Genomic DNA, 19985 nt, shown 5'->3' with positions numbered 1-19985 from the left:
CTTTGGTGAATTTGGTGAATTCCAGATCCGCTCTCTAGACTGGAACCAGAATCCAGACAAAATTCAGAGTGAATGGAAACCAGGCTCTTCGCCATATGTGAAGAGCCTGGTGATGCGAGGCTAGCTGTAGCTGAGCAGCGGAGTTGCAGTGCACACACGTTAATATATGCATCCACCTCAAACAGCAGCTGTGACCAAGCAGCGGAGTTACACTGTGCATGCACGTTAATATATGCATCCACCTCAAACAGACATCATCTCAGCTGCAGCCGAAATGGTAGGCTTGTTAATTACTTAATTGCATTTACACTGCTAAAATGTGCACACTGATGTCACATTGATAAGCTAACCAATTGCCATGTTGTGTAGGTGTATGTGAGTGTGGGAAGTTGCCCCACACCCCTTAACTTTGTGTGTCTGTGTGTTTGTCAGTGTAGCTAGGGGAGACCGGGGTCAGCTGTTAAGCGGGGTCAGTTGTTATGCCAACAGAGATGCACAGGGACCTGCTCGCTCGACAGAAACACCAGAACAGCCAGCTACACTATAATGAAAGGGAAGCCTGAACCAAGCTCAAATGGACATCAACTGTAGCCGAGCAGCAGAGTTACACTGTGCATGCACGTTAATATATGCATCCACCTCAAACAGACATCATCTCAGCTGCAGCCAATAAAGGTATGCTTATCTTACTATATTTTACTATATAATGACGAAAACTCTGTCTGTCTGTCTGTGTGTGTGTGTGTGTGTGTGTGTGTGTGTGTGTGTGGGTGGGTGTGTCTGTTCCAAGTTTTTCTCCTCACTGACTTGGTCAATCCATGTGAAATGTGGCACAGTAGTAGAGGGTAATGGGAGGATGCGAATGAAGCAATATTACATCAATTGGCCAAAGGCTCATCACATAAAGGTGTACAGTATAACATCTCAAGGATTTCACTGATCACCATGCAACTTTGTAGGCATATGACCACACGTATTCTGAGGGGACCCCTCCATTATTGACCCGAGCAAACAAAATGGGGGCGCTAATTAAAACCTAATTTCTTATCTAGGCCTAACCGCCATATTGATTTGTACTAAACTTGGTAGATATGGAGAACAGGTCGCTTCTTTTTTTGTGTGTGTGTGTGTGTGGGGGGGGGGGGGGGGGGGGGGGGGGGGGGGGGATATTTGATAGGACAGTGAAGTACAACAGGAAGGATGGGAGAGAGAGAGCAAGGAAGACATGCAGCAAAGAACGAAAGCCGGATTCCAACCCCCACCGCTGCAACAACGGACAACACACGTTTCCCATGTGAACTACCAGTGCGCCCCACTTTTAAGTCAATACAACTTATAAACATTTTAACTATCTGCCTTTCAACCTGCTACCTCAACTACTAATGTACAGTTTTACCCCACTAACAATCCCACTATTGGCAATGGTACTACTGTACTTTCAATAAAGCAATCGTACTATCAAATTCACAAAAACTCTGTCTGAATGCATTGCTCTTCTTAATGGGTTCAGTTGACTATTTAATCTGCAATTTCCTATGACCTGTATCCCAAACACACACCATGTGAAACTGTACGTGGGCAACTGTGTGTATCCAGGTAAGTTTCATTCCTCCACATTACTGGGGTCATGTGTAGGATTCTCGGCACGAGGCAGGTGATCTGCAGCTAACTATGATGGCAGAGGGACAGGGTTTACAGAGGGGTCAACTTGGTGGGCCTCCATCTCAGCTCCAGCCGTGAGATCGCTCCCCACAGTGAATTGAACTGTCGGCTGAGCATGGCCTCCCAAGTCCCAACAACCAGATTCGTCATCCTCATAATCAACAGTGTCAGTTTCATCACTGCCTGGGTGATGCTGTGTTCATGGCCTACAAACAGGTGACGGCTGAGGGAGTTCTGCAGTTGCTGTGGGAAGAAACCCACAGGGAAGAAGAAGATCTTGGTGCAAGGTGCGGTTAGGCCCACCTTTGTTCTCCGGCCGTACAGTATAGACAGGGAGATCTCCTGCACGCTTGATCACCACATAGACATCAGCTTCCCATTTGTCCATGAGTTTGTGCTTGCCTCGAATACGCACATTTCTGACCAACACCCTGTCTCCCACTTCCAGGTCTGAAGTAGTTACTTTTTGGTCGAACCAAGCTGTATTTCTCTCTCCCACTTTCAGAGCATTTCGAGAAGCAAGTTGGTAACTTTCTTCCAGTCTGGTTTTGAGTTCTTGCACATACTGAGAGTGAGTTTTGAACTGATCCGCTGTCACAGGTAAGCTGAAGGCTAGATCAACACGTAGTCGGGGAGAACATCCGAACATGAGTTCATAAGGGGTGTAACCCGTTATGTCATTACATGTGCAGTTGTAGGCATGAACCAAGGGCTTGACAAATTCTCGCCACTTTGACTTTTGCTTGGTTTCCAGGGTCCCCAGCATGTTGAGCAATGTGCGGTTAAATCTTTCAACCGGATTTCCTCGGGGATGATATGGAGTTGTCCAAACTTTCTGAATTCCAGAAACTTCACAGAGTTCTTTGATCAGATGAGATTCAAAGTCGGGGCCTTGGTCAGTGTGCAATCTCTCTGGTATGCCATAATACACAATAAAGTTGTCCCACAAACATTTTGCCACTGTCTTTGCTTTCTGATTGGGAGTAGGGATAGCTACTGCAAACTTGGTGAAGTGGTCAGTTAGCACAAGGATGTCTTTGGTGTTGCTAGTATCAGGTTCCAGACTGAGGAAATCCATGCATACCAACTCCAGTGGATGAGTGGCTTTGATGTTCACCAAGGGAGCTGCTTTTTCACACAGAGCTTTCTGGCGTATGCAGCAATCGCATATCTTGATTTTTTGTTCCACGGCTGCTGCCATTTTGGGCCAATAAAACCTTGAACGTACAAGGTCAAGAGTTCTCTCAATGCCCATATGTCTAATATCAATGTGTAAGCTCTGCAAGACAAGTGCTCGTAGTTCTTCGGGTAAAACAAGCTGGTAAGAAATCTGCTCACCCTCTTGCCTGCGTCTGTACAAGATCTTGCTCTGCAGCTCTAGTTTGTTCCATTCCCTCAACAAAAGTGGAAGTTCAGGGAGCTCAGTTCTTACAGATGGAGGTATCTTTTCCTCTTCTCCAGATTCCATTTGGAATATGACTTCCCGGATACAGGGGTCAACTCTCTGTTTGTCTTTGAGCTCAGAATGGGACAGCGCTGGAATGAAAGGTAAGCCATGATGATCTTCTGACACATAACTGTTGGGAATGGCAGCAGCAGAGAGAGCAAGAGACTCCACCAGTGTAGGACTGCACTGGCTGAAGACAGAGTCAGGAGATGTTCTGACCAGACAACTCTGACAGATAGCGCTAACGACATCTGGGGGAAGAACCTCTGTGGAGCTGGCATCAGCCAGATGCTGCTGCGTGAAGCGGCTTATTCGATCCTGCTCTTTCTGAGATTGGCTGTCATCCAGGCAGATCTCATGTGGCCTTCGAGAGAGAGCATCGGCGTCAACATTTTGCTTATCAGCCCGGTACTGAAGCTTGAAGTTAAAGCTAGACAGGGCAGCCAGCCATCTGTAGCTGGTGGCGTCTAACTAGCACTAGCACTTATGTTTTGCTTTGGTATGGAGACGAAGATCGCTCTCTTTATAGCGGTCTTTCTCCCTTTTTGCTATGGATACGATCGTGTGTGGGGATCCGGCGCCCAGCCATGACTCCATTGTTTACACCCAGGACCAGCTGTTAGCACTGCGTCACACCGCGGTGTGGCCCAAGGAGAGGCATAACATTCCTGGCGAGCTGCGGAGAAGGAAACGGGGATGTCGCGCCGGAGTGCAGCACCGATACCGTAGGAGACGGTACAAACCCATCCTCCCGTCCGTCGTCATGGGGAGCGTAAGATTGCTCCCCAACGAGATGGATGAGCTGTCGGCGCTGACTCGCCATCAGAGGGAGTACCGGCAGAGCAGCGTGCTGGTGTTTACTGAGACATGGCTGAACACGGAAGTACTGGACACGATAGCCACGCTGGATGGATTCCAGCTCATCAGATACGACAGGACAGCGGACAGCGGTAAGAGGAAAGGAGGAGGGCTGGCTGTGTTTGTGAATGATAGATGGTGTAACTCTAGGCACATCACTATCAAGGAACAGCATTGCTGCAGGGACATTGAGCTGCTGGCTGTTGGCATGAGACCATATCATCTACCCAGGGAGTTTTCTCATGTCATTATGGTAGCAGTGTATGTCCCCTCGTCTGCAAAGGCTGAGTCTGCTTGTGACATTCTCCACTCTGTTACAAGTAGGCTGCAAACACAGCAACCTCAGGCCCTCCTTCTGATCTCTGGGGACTTCAACCACGCCTGTCCATCAACCACCCTGCCCATCTTCACCCAGTATGTTTCTTGCCACACCAGAGACAATAAAACACTGGATTTATTTTATGCCAACACCAAGGAGGCATACCACTCATCCCTCCGCCCCCCCTGGGAAGAGCTGATCACAACCTGGATCATCTTCTGCCTGTCTGCAGACCTCTGGTGCAGAGGGAACCAGCAACCACCCGCACTGTGAAGAGGTGGTCTGATGAGGCCGAGGAGACCCTGAAAGACTGCTTTGAGACCACTGTGTGGGAGGTACTCAGCGATTCTCATGGGGAGGACATTGACAGTATGACATGCATTACAGATTATATTAACTTCTGTGGACTGTAGGCTGCTTCTCCAACACCAAACCCTGGATTACTCCAGATATAACTCCTGAAGGAGAAGCGGAGAGCTTTTAAGTCTGGAAATAAGGAGGAGCTGAAGGCCGTGCAGAAGGAGCTACGGAGAAACATCAGGCGGGGAAAGGAAGGATATAGAAAGAAGATGAAGGAACAGCTGCAGCAGAGTGATGTCAGCGGAGTCTGGAGAGGTCTGAAAACCATCTCAGGACACAAACAACCAGACTCCCAGGCCAGAGGCGACCAGAAGTGGGTGGATGATCTGAATTTGTTCTTCAATAGATTTGATCAGTCTGCCCCTCCCCTGGCCGAGACATCACGGCTGCAACCCCCCCCAATCCTCACCTTCCCCCTCACCTACACTCCTGGCACACTGCTTCGACACCTCCCCCACCCCCGCTCCCCCGGACATCTCGAAGGCTGGGGAGAGTACCACAGCTGTGGAAGACATCCTGCGTGGTACCTGTGCCCAAGACTCCGCACCCCAAGGACTTCAGCTGCTTCAGACCAGTGGCATTAACATCACACCTCATGAAGACTCTGGAGCGCCTGGTCCTGTCTCGTCTCCGCACAGCAGTAGGCCCTTCAACGGACTCGCTGCAGTTTGCCTACCAGCCTGGCACTGGGGTGGACAGCACCGTCATCTTCCTCCTGCATAGAGCTCTTTCCCACCTGGAGTAGCCCGGAAGCTCTGTGAGAATCATGTTCTTTGATTTCACCAGCGCTTTCAACACCATACAGCCTGCACTTCTGAGGGACAAACTGGAGCACATAGGGGTGGGTAATCACCTCACATCCTGGATTGTGGACTACCTCACGGACTGGCCGCAGTATGTCAGGACCCAGGACTGTGTATTGGACTTGGCTGTCTGCAGTACGGGGGCCCCGCAGGGGACAGTGCTGGCACCGTTCCTCTTCACCCTCTACACTGCAGACTTTTCATACAACACTCCCACCTGTCATCTGCAGAAGTTCTCTGAAGACTCTGCCATCGTCAGCCTCATCACAGATGGGGACGATAGGGAGTACAGAGAACTGAACCAGGACTTTGTGGACTGGTGCCTGAGGAACCACCTTCAGATCAACGCGGGGAAAACCAAAAAGCTGGTGGTGGATTTCCGCAGGCGCAGACTCCTCCCCCCAACACTGGTGAACATCCAGGGAAAGGACATTGAGATGGTGACATCTTACAAGTACCTGGGTGTTCATCTTAACAATAAACTGGACTGGACTAATCACATAACAGCACTGTACAGGAAAGGCCAAAGCAGACTCTACCTGCTGAGGCGGCTCAGGTCTTTTGGAGTGCAGGGGGTGCTCCTGAAGACCTTCTTTGACACTGTGGTGGCATCAGCCATCTTTTATGGAGTGGTCTGCCTGGACAGCAGCGTCTCAGCTGCAGATAGGAACAGACTGGACAAGCTGATCAAGAAGGCCAGCTCTGTCCTGGGATGCTCTCTGGATTCTGTGCAGGTGGTGGGAGAAAGGAAGACTAATGACTCCCATCCTCTGCAGGAGGAGATAAAAGCTCTGGAGAGCTCCTTCAGCAATAGACTGATTCACCCAAAGTGTGTAAAGGAACGCTATCGCAGGTCTTTCCTGCCTGCTGCTGTCAGGCTACATAACCAGCACTGCTCACAGTAAACTGCACCATGGACACTTTAGGGACACTATGGACACTTTATGGACACCACTATAAGCATTGCTGTCCCCCATGTTGTTGTTTATTTGCACATTCAATATTCACTTTGCACTAAATATGTTCACTTTAATCCATTGCTCACTTTTTATCCACTGCTCATTATTATTATTATTATTATTATTATTATTATTATTTATTGCTGTTTCTTGTATTTTTTTCTGCATGCCTAGTTTTTTAAGTTTTTAAATATTGAAATCTTTAATTTGACTCTTTACCCTTGACTGCTGTAACACTGGAATTTCTCAATTGTGGGATCAATAAAGGTGTATCTTATCTTATCTTAACTTGGCAGAGGTGAGGATGTAAGCGAGGGGATTACTGTCGGTACAGTGAACTGACCACCATAAGTAGTCATGAAATTTCTCGGTCACACTCTACTTGAGGGCAAGAAACTCCAGTTTGTGGGCTGGATATCGAGACTCGCTGTGCGACAGCCCGCAGCTGGCAAAAGCAGTAGGCCTCAACTTTCCTTCCTGCTCTTGATAAAGGGCGGCTCCCAGTCCAGTGGTGCTGGCATCAGTGTGCAAAATGTACGGTTGCTGTGGATCCACAAAACCAAGGACTGGAGCAGTAGTGAGGTTTCCGATGAGAGCATAAAAAGCATCTTGACATTCAGAGGTCCACCGACCTTCAAAAGGCTGCTTTGGATCATGGTACTGATCCCTTGTTCCCTTAGCTTTTGCAGCTTTGCGAAGTGGTGGGTAACCACGAGTGAGTTCATTCAGAGGCTTAACTATGGCAGCATAGTTTTTAATGAACCGCCGATAGTAGCCGGAAAAGCCTAAAAAGGACCTTAACTCCTTTAGGTTTTGGGGAATTGGCCAGAACTTGAGGGCATTCACTTTCTCGGGGTCAGTTTCGACTCCCTTCTCCGATACCACGTGTCCCAGGTAACGGACTGAGGATTGGCAAAACTTGCATTTTTCAGGGAACAGTTTCAGCCCATACTCTTTCAATCGTGCAAGCACTCTCATCAGTCTGGTTTCATGCTCCTCCAGAGTTCGGGAGAAAATGATCAGGTCATCTGGAAACACAAGGACTTCCTTCAGATGTAATTCACCCATGCATTTTTCCATCAATCGCTGGAATGTACTGGGAGCATTTGTGATTCCCTGGGGCATGCGATTGAATTCCCAAAATCCAAGTGGGGTAACAAAGGCTGTTTTGGCCTTGTCCTTCTCATCCATCTTGATCTGATAATAACCAGATTTCAAATCCAGCACTGTAAACCACTTGGACCAGGTCAAGGCTAGGCAAGGCAAGGTTAATACTGACTACCCCTTGATTTGTTTATTAATTGGTTATTTACTTTTTTATATATTTTTATTTATTTATTTATTTGCGTCACGCATACTACACACAAACAGGAAAAAAATCTAAGTCCGAAATTATTTTGTTTTTGTGTTGGTTTATTTGTTTCTTTTTCTTCTTCTTCTTTTTTTTTTCTTTGTTTCTCTGGTTAGAGTTATATAGTTATAGATACTGTTGACATATTGAAATCTAGCTCCCCCTCTTGTCTCGTGCTGTATTACGTGTTTTTTTTTTTTTTGTTTTGTGTTGTTCACTTGTGTTGTATTGTTTGATGGTCTGTATTGCACTATATAAATTAAAAAAGGAAAGAAAAAAAAAAGAAATGAGAGATGTTAAGATCTGGTGCACCAAGCAATATGTTCTTTGGATCCAAGCAGATAAATGCTCTGTTCTTTCCACTAATTCAACCGATAGTTAAACCAAAAGAAAAGAAAACATCACAATGCAATTTCAACATAAACAACTAAAATACCACAACTCAAAACTGTTTGAAATAGTGGACCTCTTCACACGCCACGAGTTTCCCGTGTCCAACACAGTCTAGGGAATCAATTAGTCCAAAAGTCAATTACTCAGTCAAAGAGGGGTTCATGTGCTGATCCAGGGGATACCTGAGTGTGTGTGTGTGTGAAGGGGGGAAAAAGAGATGAATGGGGCTGGGCTGCAGTGTGGCCTACCGCCTTGGCAGGTGAGATGCTGGTTGCAGTAGATCGAAGTTCTTCTTGGTCCAGTTTAGGTTCGAATTAGCTCGCCATCATGCGTTCTTCATGCTCAAGTTTCTCCATAGTCAAAAAGCCTGGCCAATTCACTCATCAAGAGCCTTCATGCAACCAGAGTTCCTCAGCAGTGTTTCACACAGCGTAGCCGTCTGCAGCTGCTCCGCTCTCAGCTTCCCCATTCATCTGACTAAGCAGTGTATCCACTCTTTGTTAGTAGTGCTGAGGCTACTCCATTGCGGCTCTGATTGGCTACTTAACTCACATGACATTCATTCACACAGTTTCACAGAGTTTCACATAGTTTAGTTTTATTTACCCACTAGAGACCTGGGTTACTTGTGCACTCAATGGGTATGGACTAGTATTATATTATTACTAAAATAAATGCTATTGTAGCTATTGTCATTACTGTTTGCCCTGCATCTCTCTCTGTCTCTCTCCCTCTTGATGTATCATTTTTGTCAAACGGATCACTGTACATTTATCATGTTGATCTGCTCTGTACACATGACATCTATTGCATGTCTGTCCATCCTGGAAGAGGGATCCTTCCTCAGTTGGTCTTGAGGTTTCTAGCATTTTTTTTCCCCGTTAAAGGTTTTTTGTGGAGTTTTTCCTTATCCGCTGTGAGGGTCCAAAGGACAGAGGGAGGTTGTATGCTGTAAAGCCCTCTGAGGCAAAATGTGATTTGTAATATTGGGCTTTATAAATAACTGAAGTGAAGTGAAGTTAATTGAATTGAATTGAATTGAATTGAACTGAACTAAATTGAACAAAAAAATATTGAATTGAACTGAATTGAAAAGTTTGATCATTCACATACACATACTCATTTAGTCCTTATAAAATATTGTCTATAACTGTTTGAGTTTTCTGTATATTGTGGTGGCATATCAATAGAGGCCTACTGGTTATTTTAAACCTGGGTCTGCAGGAGGTTGAACCCAGCCCTGGGGTTTTACTGCATTTTAACAAATCTGAATCCAGTATGGACACTGGATTATTTTGGTCAGTGTCCATTTAGCTCTAGCTCTCACAAGTATTTTACAAAAGATGTAAACAATAACATAAACATTACAAATTACTAGCTAAAGAGTTGGTGCATTGTTGTTTGCAATAAAAACACTATTGTTGGCTAAATGAGCCAAACCTACACCAGACTTATAATATATTAAAACAAAATTACTTTTTGTTTTGTTGATGGGCCAAAATACGTCCTTAACTGCAGTGAAAGGCAACATGGCTCTATAGATAAGAGGCTGGAGTGAAGCCAAGTTTCAACAGCCCCAGCTGTGGATATCTTCAACCTGTAGGCCTCAGGAGCAACAGGCAGATTGATAACAGCTGAGAATGACCTCCCTGCTCAAACAGTGCTGAGCTGGTTCCTCAGACATTGACATTTTGTACACTAGCTGTCACATGGACTCTATTTGTAAATACTGTCCCTACGCAGAGGGGCATTGTACTCTGTCATGCAGTCAGGCTCTTAGGCATGACTCAATAAGACATATATTCGTTATAGGACAATACATTTTTTAGGCCGATGTTATGCAGTAGGTGGCAGAACAAGTGGCAGAACAAGTGGCAAAAGATACTGGTCTCTGCACTTTGGAAATGAGTGATGGCTGTGTGCTCAAAAGCATAATTTATAAAATTAAATTGATAATGTGAAACTGTAGGAAGAAACACACCAGTACAGATTCAGGTAGATAAACACTGAAAGAGTGCATGAAATCAAATTTCTTGGGGTGACAATAGATGAGAAAATCGACTGGAAATCACACAACATGTACAAACTGTCAAGAGGCATTCCAGTTTTACACAAAGCGAAGCAGGTCCTGGACCACACATCGCTATATATTCTCTACTTGTCACTAGTTTTCCCATATTTAAATTATGGTTTCAGCGGTTTGGGGCAACAGTTACAAAAGTGCACTGCATTCACTTTCTATTCTCCAATTATGTAATTATGTAATTTCAAAACTCATAGTGTGCATACAACCAGAAACCTTTTTTTGCAGTTTAATATGTGGAGTGAAGCTATGGAACAGTTTGAATGAATATACATGTATATATAAACATATATATATATATATACATACATACACATACATATATATATATATATCACCCTAAGAGGGTAATATTTTTTTTAAATTATATATATATATATATATATATATATATATATATATATATATATATATATATATATATATATACATACATACATACACTATAATTATGTATATTCATATTTTACATATTCATTTATTAAAATATAACATCCGTATCACACTGTCAGTCAGCTGTTGAATCAGACACCTCATTCTTCAGTTGGGTAAAGTAGGTGGTCCAGAGTAGGATAATGTTCTGTCTGTCTTTTCAAAGGTTATTGGTCACACAGCTTACTTTGGTACTTGGTAGAAGGGTGAATGATCTGACGGTGTTTCAGCATGTTAAAGACACTATTTAGCCCATCTAGAAGTCTAAAGTCCAACTGTGATCACACCATAACATCTGCTCTTGGATAAATGTTAGATTTTGGTTGCTTAGCAAATATGTGGACACATGAACAAATGTTTGTTTGAACATCTTTTTTATACATCTGTTAAACCATGTTGGACAATATACCATTTTTAAAGCCAGCTGTGAAAAGTAAAAAAAAAAAAAAAAGTAGTAGCCTACAGGCAAGTATATAAAAAAGTTTCGTGAGGCTGCGGGCTCATCTGATACCGTTTGACTTACTGGTGCACCCACCCATCCTGTGCACCAATCAGGTTGAAGAGTTTCTTGCAAATGCTTTTTGGCCAAATATGCATTTACAACTGTATACAAAAACTTCTATTTCAGACTCCATGCTGTAGCATATGCTTTCAGTTAGAATTAAATGTTCAAACATTATTTATGCAACAAAGAACAAGCAAATCACTGTGTGAAAATGATTTGAACTTCACACCTCACAGTATAACGTCCATATGTGGGTAGCCAGCATAGAAACTAACTGGTGTAACACATTAAAGACATAAAAACTGAAATGATTGCACTGAACTGAATAAACTACATAGGTCTGACATTTTTGAAGAACCCTTGCTTTCTTTTTGAGAGTCATATGCTATGGTTCTTAGCCTCATGTCTGTGTGAAAAGTACAGCGCCAAAGTCAGTCTATCTTAGCATAACGTTCAAAGGTTCAAAGATACATCTATCAACACCTCTAAAGCTCACTGATAAACATGCTTTATCACATTTTTTCAAGATGTACACAACCAGAAATGTTAAAACAACACTTTGTGTTTATTTTTAATATCCATCTGAACATCTTACTCTTGGAGAGATGGTAAATAATTGTCCTTTTTTAAGTACTGAACTATTATTGCTTTTAGGAAATTCCTACAACTGTATGATTCTCTCTGTTTCCACAAATTTCTGGAATTGAGAAAACACACTATCTGAAAGACAATGCTTTTTTTGACATTGGTCAAAGACTTTATAGAAGTTTACAGAAAGAAAATACATGCTACACAGCATACAGACTACCTGACTGTGACAGCATATAGAGTCTGCCACACAGTGAGATAAGAAGGAACAGAATGTGTACAATGTGTGCCTGAATGAGGCCCTGCCCTCTTTTCCAATTATGGTATTTGTAGATTTGCAGCTTATACTGTCAACTTTTCCATGTCTTTTAGTCTTTTTTGTTTTTTTTGTTTTTTTTTTTAATATGTGCAGCTCATTAATCGCTGTCAGAGTTCTACAGTATGATATCAAGTATCAGCTGGGGCTCGTGTTTACCTCAACAACAGCAAAAATTGCATTTACAGGTAGCTTACATACACATACGTGTCATACATGAGTGCACTGAAGCACATAATCTTTTTTCTTCACTTATTTCTTACTCCACAAATATCGGGAAAAGTGTCAATTCATCAATACTTGCCATTTACCACTGGAAAAGTAAATTTTTAGAAAGAAAAATGTCAGACATAAATAAGCAAAACCTAAACTGTTAAAAGATTAAAAAGTTGATTAAAATGCTATTATATGTTATAAGAATCATTCTCAAGCTCATTTAAAAGTTTAGTATATTTGAGTAGGGTTAATGAGGACTTACTGTCAGGAATTGTTCCAAATCTAGAGCACAGAAGCATTACCTGTGCATACAAGTCTAAGGAGTCTGATAAACCCTTTCAAAATCAAAGCCCCTGAGCCCTAGCTGGTGCCTGTATCAAAGCTCTTCTCCTCTGCCAATGGTCTTCGCTCCTCCTATGCAAACCTCCTCAAGTAGCCAAACCACGTGGCAGCAGAGTAGCTCCCATACAACCAGAAGAATGGAGTGACTTACCTCTGGCAGCAGTAGGTCCAGCTGACTCTCTGAAGCAGAGCAGGGGGATCTGTGTGCTGAAGTCCTGGGATCAGAGGTGTAGTTTGGGCTGAGAGGAGAGTAACACTGGCCCGTTTTTGGAGTCCCACAGAGAAGCACAGACTGTCTCAGGGAGAGGTTGGGGAGAGGGGAGCAAATGTGGGAGCAGGCAGTGATGAGGGAGGGCTGTTGAAAATGACGGTTTCAAGTTTCTTGTGATGTCACATGTAGAGGCACTCCTCTTCCTTTCCAAAAAAAGAAAACAAGTTAACTGTGACTTTCTCTCAGGGTCTGATGATGGAATGCTCTGTGGGGAATTCACTGGGCCCCTATGGTCTGCTCATACACACTGGGCCTATTGAATGGTTTCCATGTTTCAACTCTCTTTCCATTCCCTGCTTCTGAGTTGTGGTAACAGCGGATATATGGTGAGGTGATCAGCACAGGGTTGCATAAGAGCCCGGCTGCCGGTGGGCAGCTCTGCATTAGATGCAAACTGGAAAAAGCTGGCTCTGTTAGATCAATATGGAAAAGTTCCACGGAATGGTAAATAAACCAGCAATCTCCAGAAGGGTCCTAGGTGACCTGAGTTCTGCAGCCAAATGGAGCTGTTTTGAAACAACACATGTTCCGGGATACACACATTCCCATGGTTATTATGGTGTTTACTTTCCACACAGGAACACACTTTAAGCTGAGTGTGTGTGCTGATTCACTCCATTAAGTGTGTGTGTAGGTTTTGTGATGTTCCTCAATCCATTATTGTGTGACTTATAGTATACAAATATTTGGAATGATTTTTTGACACATAAAATATGTTTAGTGTGAATGTATCTGACTGTAAGTGCTTAATAAGAGCATTTGTGTTCAGTGAGCAAATATATGACTAATAGTGGTGGTACATACACTGTAAAAGATTGCTGTAGGTTTACAGCCAATTTCTAACTGTGATGTTCTGTGTCTTGGTAATGCAGCCAATTACTGTATAACAACAATGCATTTTGGGAAATATGACAGTGTTAATGGTCGACTCAGACAACAGTCTATGCTTTTACTGTACAGGTTTGTACTGCATCACGGGAAGTTCTAACTATAACCTGCGCGCCCTAACCCCATATATTTATATATAAAGAAGATTAGCTAACTAACGTTACATGGATGTTAACTACCTAACGTTACTTTTTCTGAGGAGTCACCTAACTTTGCTGTCTCAATATTTGGTAGACCATCGTGCCAGACCATACATCGGAAAGAAGAGCGGCTAGCTAATTAACTAGCTAGCATTTCTGGAGGGTTAGGGTTAGCACTTAGTTGTCCATTCAGACAATGCAACAAGACGTTTTCTGTGAAATCTGCATTCACTTCGCACCTGAGTAGGAAACACAAAAGCTCCTCTGAAGGAAGTTTAGTTGATTCAATTCTCCGGACACCTGTTGTGAATCCAGGTAGCCCTCATGAAGTAAGTGATGGTGATCAAGTGTGTGATTGGCAGAGTGAGACTGGACAATGCAAATGAGGAGCAATCAGAATTATAGCTGCTGCGCAGCAATGGTCAGGGCCGGAAAATTTCAGGCAAAATTAGGCAATTCTGAGCAACAAGCAGAGTGTAGGAAGATGAAAAAAAAGTGGCATTCTAAGCATAAGAGACTATGCTCTATCTCACTGAGCTAATTAGGAAGAGACAACTCTGCGGTAGAGCCCTGCGCGGGACTGTTTTCTTCAACCCGCTCCTGCCCGCTCCTGCTGAATTTCTGACCATTACCGCCCCAAACCGCAACGTGTGTATTACACTCCCGTCCGCTCCCGCAATGTGTATGTCCACTCCTGCCCACACCCGCAAAACTCTGAGAATTTATGCCCGCTCAATAATAGAGATCGATGATTTTGTGTCTTCTCCCATCCCACAGGAGAAAACACGTCATTTTATAGGCTATTAATAAAGAGATTCATGGGGTTGTTTGTTTCGTTTCCCTGGCCTGCATGTCTTACGTTAGCCACGTGTTCCCTGCAATGAGTACTGATGCTGGTTCAGAGGGTATTTGAAAAGCAGGCGATAGACTTCTGGAGTGCTGTCTGTGACTGAGGAGGCTACTAACTGCTGGATGAGGTCAGAGACCAAATTGAAATGCTTCACAGATCTTTTTTGAAACGTTTACTTAATGTTAATAAACACACAGCAAATTGTATTATTTATGGAGAGTTTGGTCGAAATAGTCTAGATTTAAAGGTAAACATGAGAATGATTAACTTTTGGGTACATTTGATTAGTCATGATGCAACAAAAATCTCTTTGATTGTGTTTATTATTTTCAAGATTTTGTATGATGACTAGGGATGTAACGATTACCGATATTACGGTAAATCTTGGTTAATTTTTACACGGTAACAATGACCGTTTATGTTTAAATTAATTGCATTATCGCGGTGGATTATCAGGATATGTAATAACAGCCTCATTCAAGTCTCACGATGCAGGCACTGCGTGAATGCGTAGCATGTGTAAACACAAATTTGGAAAATTTGTCCTGCTCACAGATATGTTGACATGGAATCTCTCACACATACACATTTTTGCTGAGTGGCTCCAAAGCGAAGGGAGCGCTGATTTTTTTCTCATTCACTCCCATGTAAACTCAGAGGAGAAATTTCTGGAAACAGCTGGGGTGCAACACATTTTAAACTCGCTCCCCTGACCACATTTTTGACTCGAGAAATATAAAACGCGACACGCGCGTTCACGAGACGTGGCTGTCTCTCAAAATCACTTTATTTTCTTGCTCGGACCAACGGTTTGGGTATGCGAAGCATTTGTTCGAGGAGTTAAATCCCTTTATAAACAGCCTTTGGTGATCTGCTCTCCTGACGTGTCTGTGTCTGCCACAGGTATGGGCAAGTCATTAATCGCCATGACAACGGCTGCACACACAAACACAGCCACAGGGCTCTCTGGTCTGTGTGTCTCACAATCTTTAAAGGACAGATTACAGCAGCAGAAACTTCATTTGAAACAGAACACACACATTATTAACCCCTACAGTGCCAAAATGGGCTCTCTAGCGCCACATAGGTGCACTAAACTGGCCACTGCAGCCCGTAGGAATGTCGTATCAAGATCAAACCAAAACTGGTGTGTTTGACTTACAAATCATGCGTTGACACCCATGACCTAATTCCAACAGGAAGTGAGCTACTTGACCTTTCAAAGTAAGATTTCACCTCAAACGTGCTCTTAAAAAAACACATCTCCTCCTACACCGTTTATTTTATCGGCTTTAAAGACGCACACATGACAGCTCAACTGCTGCTAAACAGATCTTCTGTATAACTTTATCTCTCTCATCATCACATTTTTTTCATGATTGGACCAACGGTTTGGGAATGGGAAGAACTTGTTCGAGGAGTTAAATCTCCACTACAACAGCTCTCCCTCTGTGTTCTGTCTGTCTCTCTCTGCTCTTCTCCCAGGTGCACCTACTTCATCACCATGGCAACCGCTGTCACACACAAACTCACAGAAACATGATGTGTGTGTGTGTGTGTGTGTGTCTAAATCTTACATGCAGACATGACATGGGCACAATCTCCATTTTAACCCTTTAGGTGCCAGACTTTATTGAGGAAAATATTCCATTTTCATTTCAACATTTCAAAAGGCTGTGGCTTGAAAGTGGTGAGAGATAAAGGCATACTGTAAATGAGAAAAATATTCATCATGACCCAAAGTTTGTCATTGGAGTAAATTAACTTATCTAATTTGCATATTGTGACGTCACTAGGCGGCGGCCATATTGGATTTCATACATCTCAGTAAAACAACATTTTGAACATATTTACACAGTAAATTTATTTTGTTTTGTGTTGTTTTTGTTGTCTCTTCCTCAAAATAAAGGACGAGGAATCTGATGGGAATAAATTCACTCATCTAATTTGCATATCGTGACATCACTTATCCATACCTACAGCTACAGAAAGCATTCAAACATCAAAACGTTCAGCTCTGTAAGGATTTTCTGATGTTTGTGGCAACATGTTTGATATTTCTAAATAATTCACAGTGACGACATAAGCTGGGGGACAAAACGGGCGCGAGTGCAAGATCCCACCAAACGCTGCTTGCAGCTTTAATTATTATTATTATTGTTTGTTTCTTTCATCCGCCGCGACTTCAAACTGGAATTTGACCCCCTGAACATGCTCCAAAACTCACCAAAATTGGCACGCATGTCAGGACTGGCGAAAAATTTTATAAAATGAAAAAATTAATCTGAAAAGTGCCAAAATGGGCTCTCTAGCGCCACCTAACAGTTCAGACCACTAAAATGGACGCTGCAGCCAGTAGGAACGTCGTAGGAAGCTCAAACCAAAACAGCCGTGTTCGTCTCATCAAGACCTACAAATCACGTACTCGCACCTCTGACCTAAACCCAACAGGAAGTGAGCTATTTCCTTTCAAAATAAGAGTTTTCCTCAAAAAAAGAAATTCCTTTAAAAAACATCTCCTCCTACACCGTTTATCGTATCGGCTTCAAACTCGCACACATTATTGTTCAAAGTGTCCTTATCAATTATTGTGCGTAACTTTTTCAATCCTCGAATGGTTTGGAAGTTATGGCGTGTTTCATGTGATGTGCTCCAAAACCTCCTGACGATTTGTTGTGCCACCTAGACACACTAAAATGCCCGGTGTGACGGGTAGGAACCACTTAGAAAGACCAAACCAAAACTGTCTCGTTCGTCTCATAAAGATCTACAAATGTCGCGCTGCAACCCCTGACCTAACTCCAACAGGAAGTGCGCTGTCGGTCTTTGAATGTAAGATGGCGTTTTTCACAAATTCTGTCGCTCAAAAATTATTTGCTCCTACACCGTTTATCATAACTGCTTCAAACTTGCACACATTACAGCTCTACCCCTGGTGAACATTACTTGTGAAGGACTTTGTCATAACTTGAACGGTTTGGATTTTAGAAGCGTTAGAAGGTGCAGGACACAACTCCTCATGATGATCTCTGTAAGAAAAGATGAGGGCCAACACACTGTAAACTTGTGATTAAGGTGACATTTTTCAGTCCATAGACATACAAGCTTTATATTTGTACGTTCAGAACAAGTTTATCTATCTGGTGATGCTTTCAGATTGAAGATGGGACCCACGGTTTGGGAGCTAAAAGGACTAGTTTGAGAAACTTTCAACCCATTCTGCTGTCTGTGTGAGCTGCATGCAGTCCTTAATTAGCATAACAAAAGCTTCACTCTGACAGCCTGTGTGTCAGAGTGAAGTGTGTCTGTGTGTGTGTGGTCACACAGAGATGACAGTATAACATTTACCAAAGTCATTCCTAAAACTTTGAAAGAAATGCATGATACCAAAAACCTGTAAATATAAGATGTCCTGGTGAAAGTCTTTTAACTCATTAAGAATTGGAATACATGTAGTCCTGCTCGGTTTCTCCACTGACATTAACTAGTATATATTTGTGTCTGTTTGCTGCACTTAGATCATCACAGCAGCCAGTACACATCACTCAAGCTTTCACTAGGTCACATGATTTCAAATGAATATGGATGTGTTGTTTGATCATCACACATGTCAAAGTTTCATTATCTACAACTTTCAAAATATAAGCTCACACCACCTTCATAAGAACCCTGCATCTTTAAACCTGCAGGCCCCCTTATAAAAAATCACACCTGTCCCCTTCGGGACGGTGTGAACACCAAAAAAATATTAAATATTAATATATTTCTCTACATTTTTTTGCTTAAATCATTTAACCAAGTTGTACTCAGATTATGCATATCACATATTCATTCCTTTTGAGGATTTTCACAATTTATTTGCCATTTTATTTACATGAAGTTACTGTTACTTTAATGAAAAAAAAAGATGAATTAAGATTAACTATATAATAAACGTTGGATGGATTTTTTTATTTTATTTATCACAGTCTGTGACATGTGAATGATAAATAACAACACCAGTTTTGATGCATTATCATTTTTGGGGGCAGTTTCTATTTTTCAATAAAAATAGACACTGCTGCCCTTCAGGACTTTTTTTGTCTTTCTTGTAAAACAACCATAAAAATATAAATATTTTTTTTGATTTTTAACTCCTAGTAAGAGTATACATACCAAATATTCATTGTGGGTGTATGTATGAGAGAGAAAGACAGGGAGAGAGAGATAGAGATAGAGAGAGAGAGAGAGAGAGAGAGAGAGAGAGACATGGAGAAAAATGATAATATAACCTTAAAGCAACCTGCAGCTTATAATTTGCAATTTTTAGCGACACAATTACACGCGCACGCACACACACACACAGACACACACAGACACCCACACACACACACACACTCCACTCCTAGTATATATTTGTGTCTGTTTGCTGCACTTAGATCATCACAGCAGCCAGTACACATCACTCAAGCTTTCACTAGGTCACATGATTTCAAATGAATATGGATGTGTTGTTTGATCATCACACATGTCAAAGTTTCATGAGGTCACATGGCTTATGTCTACAACTTTCAAAATATACGCTCACACCACCTTCATAAGAACCCTTTACAGTTTTTAAAATTGAGTTTGACTTATGATTCTGGCTATTGTGTTACAACATGTGGGAAGTATTTAATAATATCTGATAGTATACATATGTGACAATAATCATATTTGTATAATAACAGTAGAAGGATGGCACACACTAACAGACACGGACACACACACACACACACACACACACACACACACACTCCACTCCCTGTCACCCCTCTCTCTCTCTCTCTCTGTCTCTCTCTCCTCTCTCTCCCTTCTCTCCTTCTCTGCATGTCACTAACTCTGCCATACTGCATGTCAGTAACTCGGCCTCTTCTCCAGAGCCTTTGTGCTCCACTGTCTCGCAGGTTAACTTCGATCACAGCGGTGCCTGGATAGTGTGACGTGTGAGGTTGTGCTGCTGCTGTGGTGTCAAATGCCTCCTGCTGATTCTGTTATCATTAGTCATTAGTCAAACTGAGCTTGAAGTGCCTGTGCTGTCACCTAATTACATGGTCATTGATTAGCATAACAATGGCTTCACTCTGACAGACACAAGCCTGTGTGTGTTTGTGTGTGTGTGTATGTGTGTGTGTGTGTGTGTGTGTGTGTGGCAAATTGTGATTTGTGAAATTGATTGAGTGA

General features: G+C 42.7%; 1 protein-coding gene across 2 annotated transcripts in view; it reads right to left on the bottom strand.

Annotated features, from left to right (window-relative positions):
• LOC117258866 (sodium-coupled neutral amino acid transporter 3-like) overlaps nt 1-13166 on the bottom strand; it is a 164265-nt gene extending 151099 nt beyond the window's left edge. Inside the window, exon 1 of one of the 2 annotated variants that reach the window (XM_078170347.1) lies at nt 12786-13166. The gene's annotated coding sequence lies outside the window, so the exon portion shown is untranslated. Of the gene's footprint in view, nt 1-12554; nt 12671-12785 lie in introns of those variants that run through there. The other variant, XM_078170348.1, reaches the window with a different exon arrangement.
• Nucleotides 13167-19985: the final 6819 nt, after the last annotated feature.

The sequence above is a fragment of the Epinephelus lanceolatus genome, chromosome 8, assembly GCF_041903045.1.
Source record: "Epinephelus lanceolatus isolate andai-2023 chromosome 8, ASM4190304v1, whole genome shotgun sequence".
Classification (NCBI taxonomy): Eukaryota; Metazoa; Chordata; class Actinopteri; order Perciformes; family Serranidae; genus Epinephelus; species Epinephelus lanceolatus.
The sequence above is the reverse complement of the archived record's forward strand: the minus strand, read 5'-3'. Positions and strand labels throughout refer to the sequence as shown.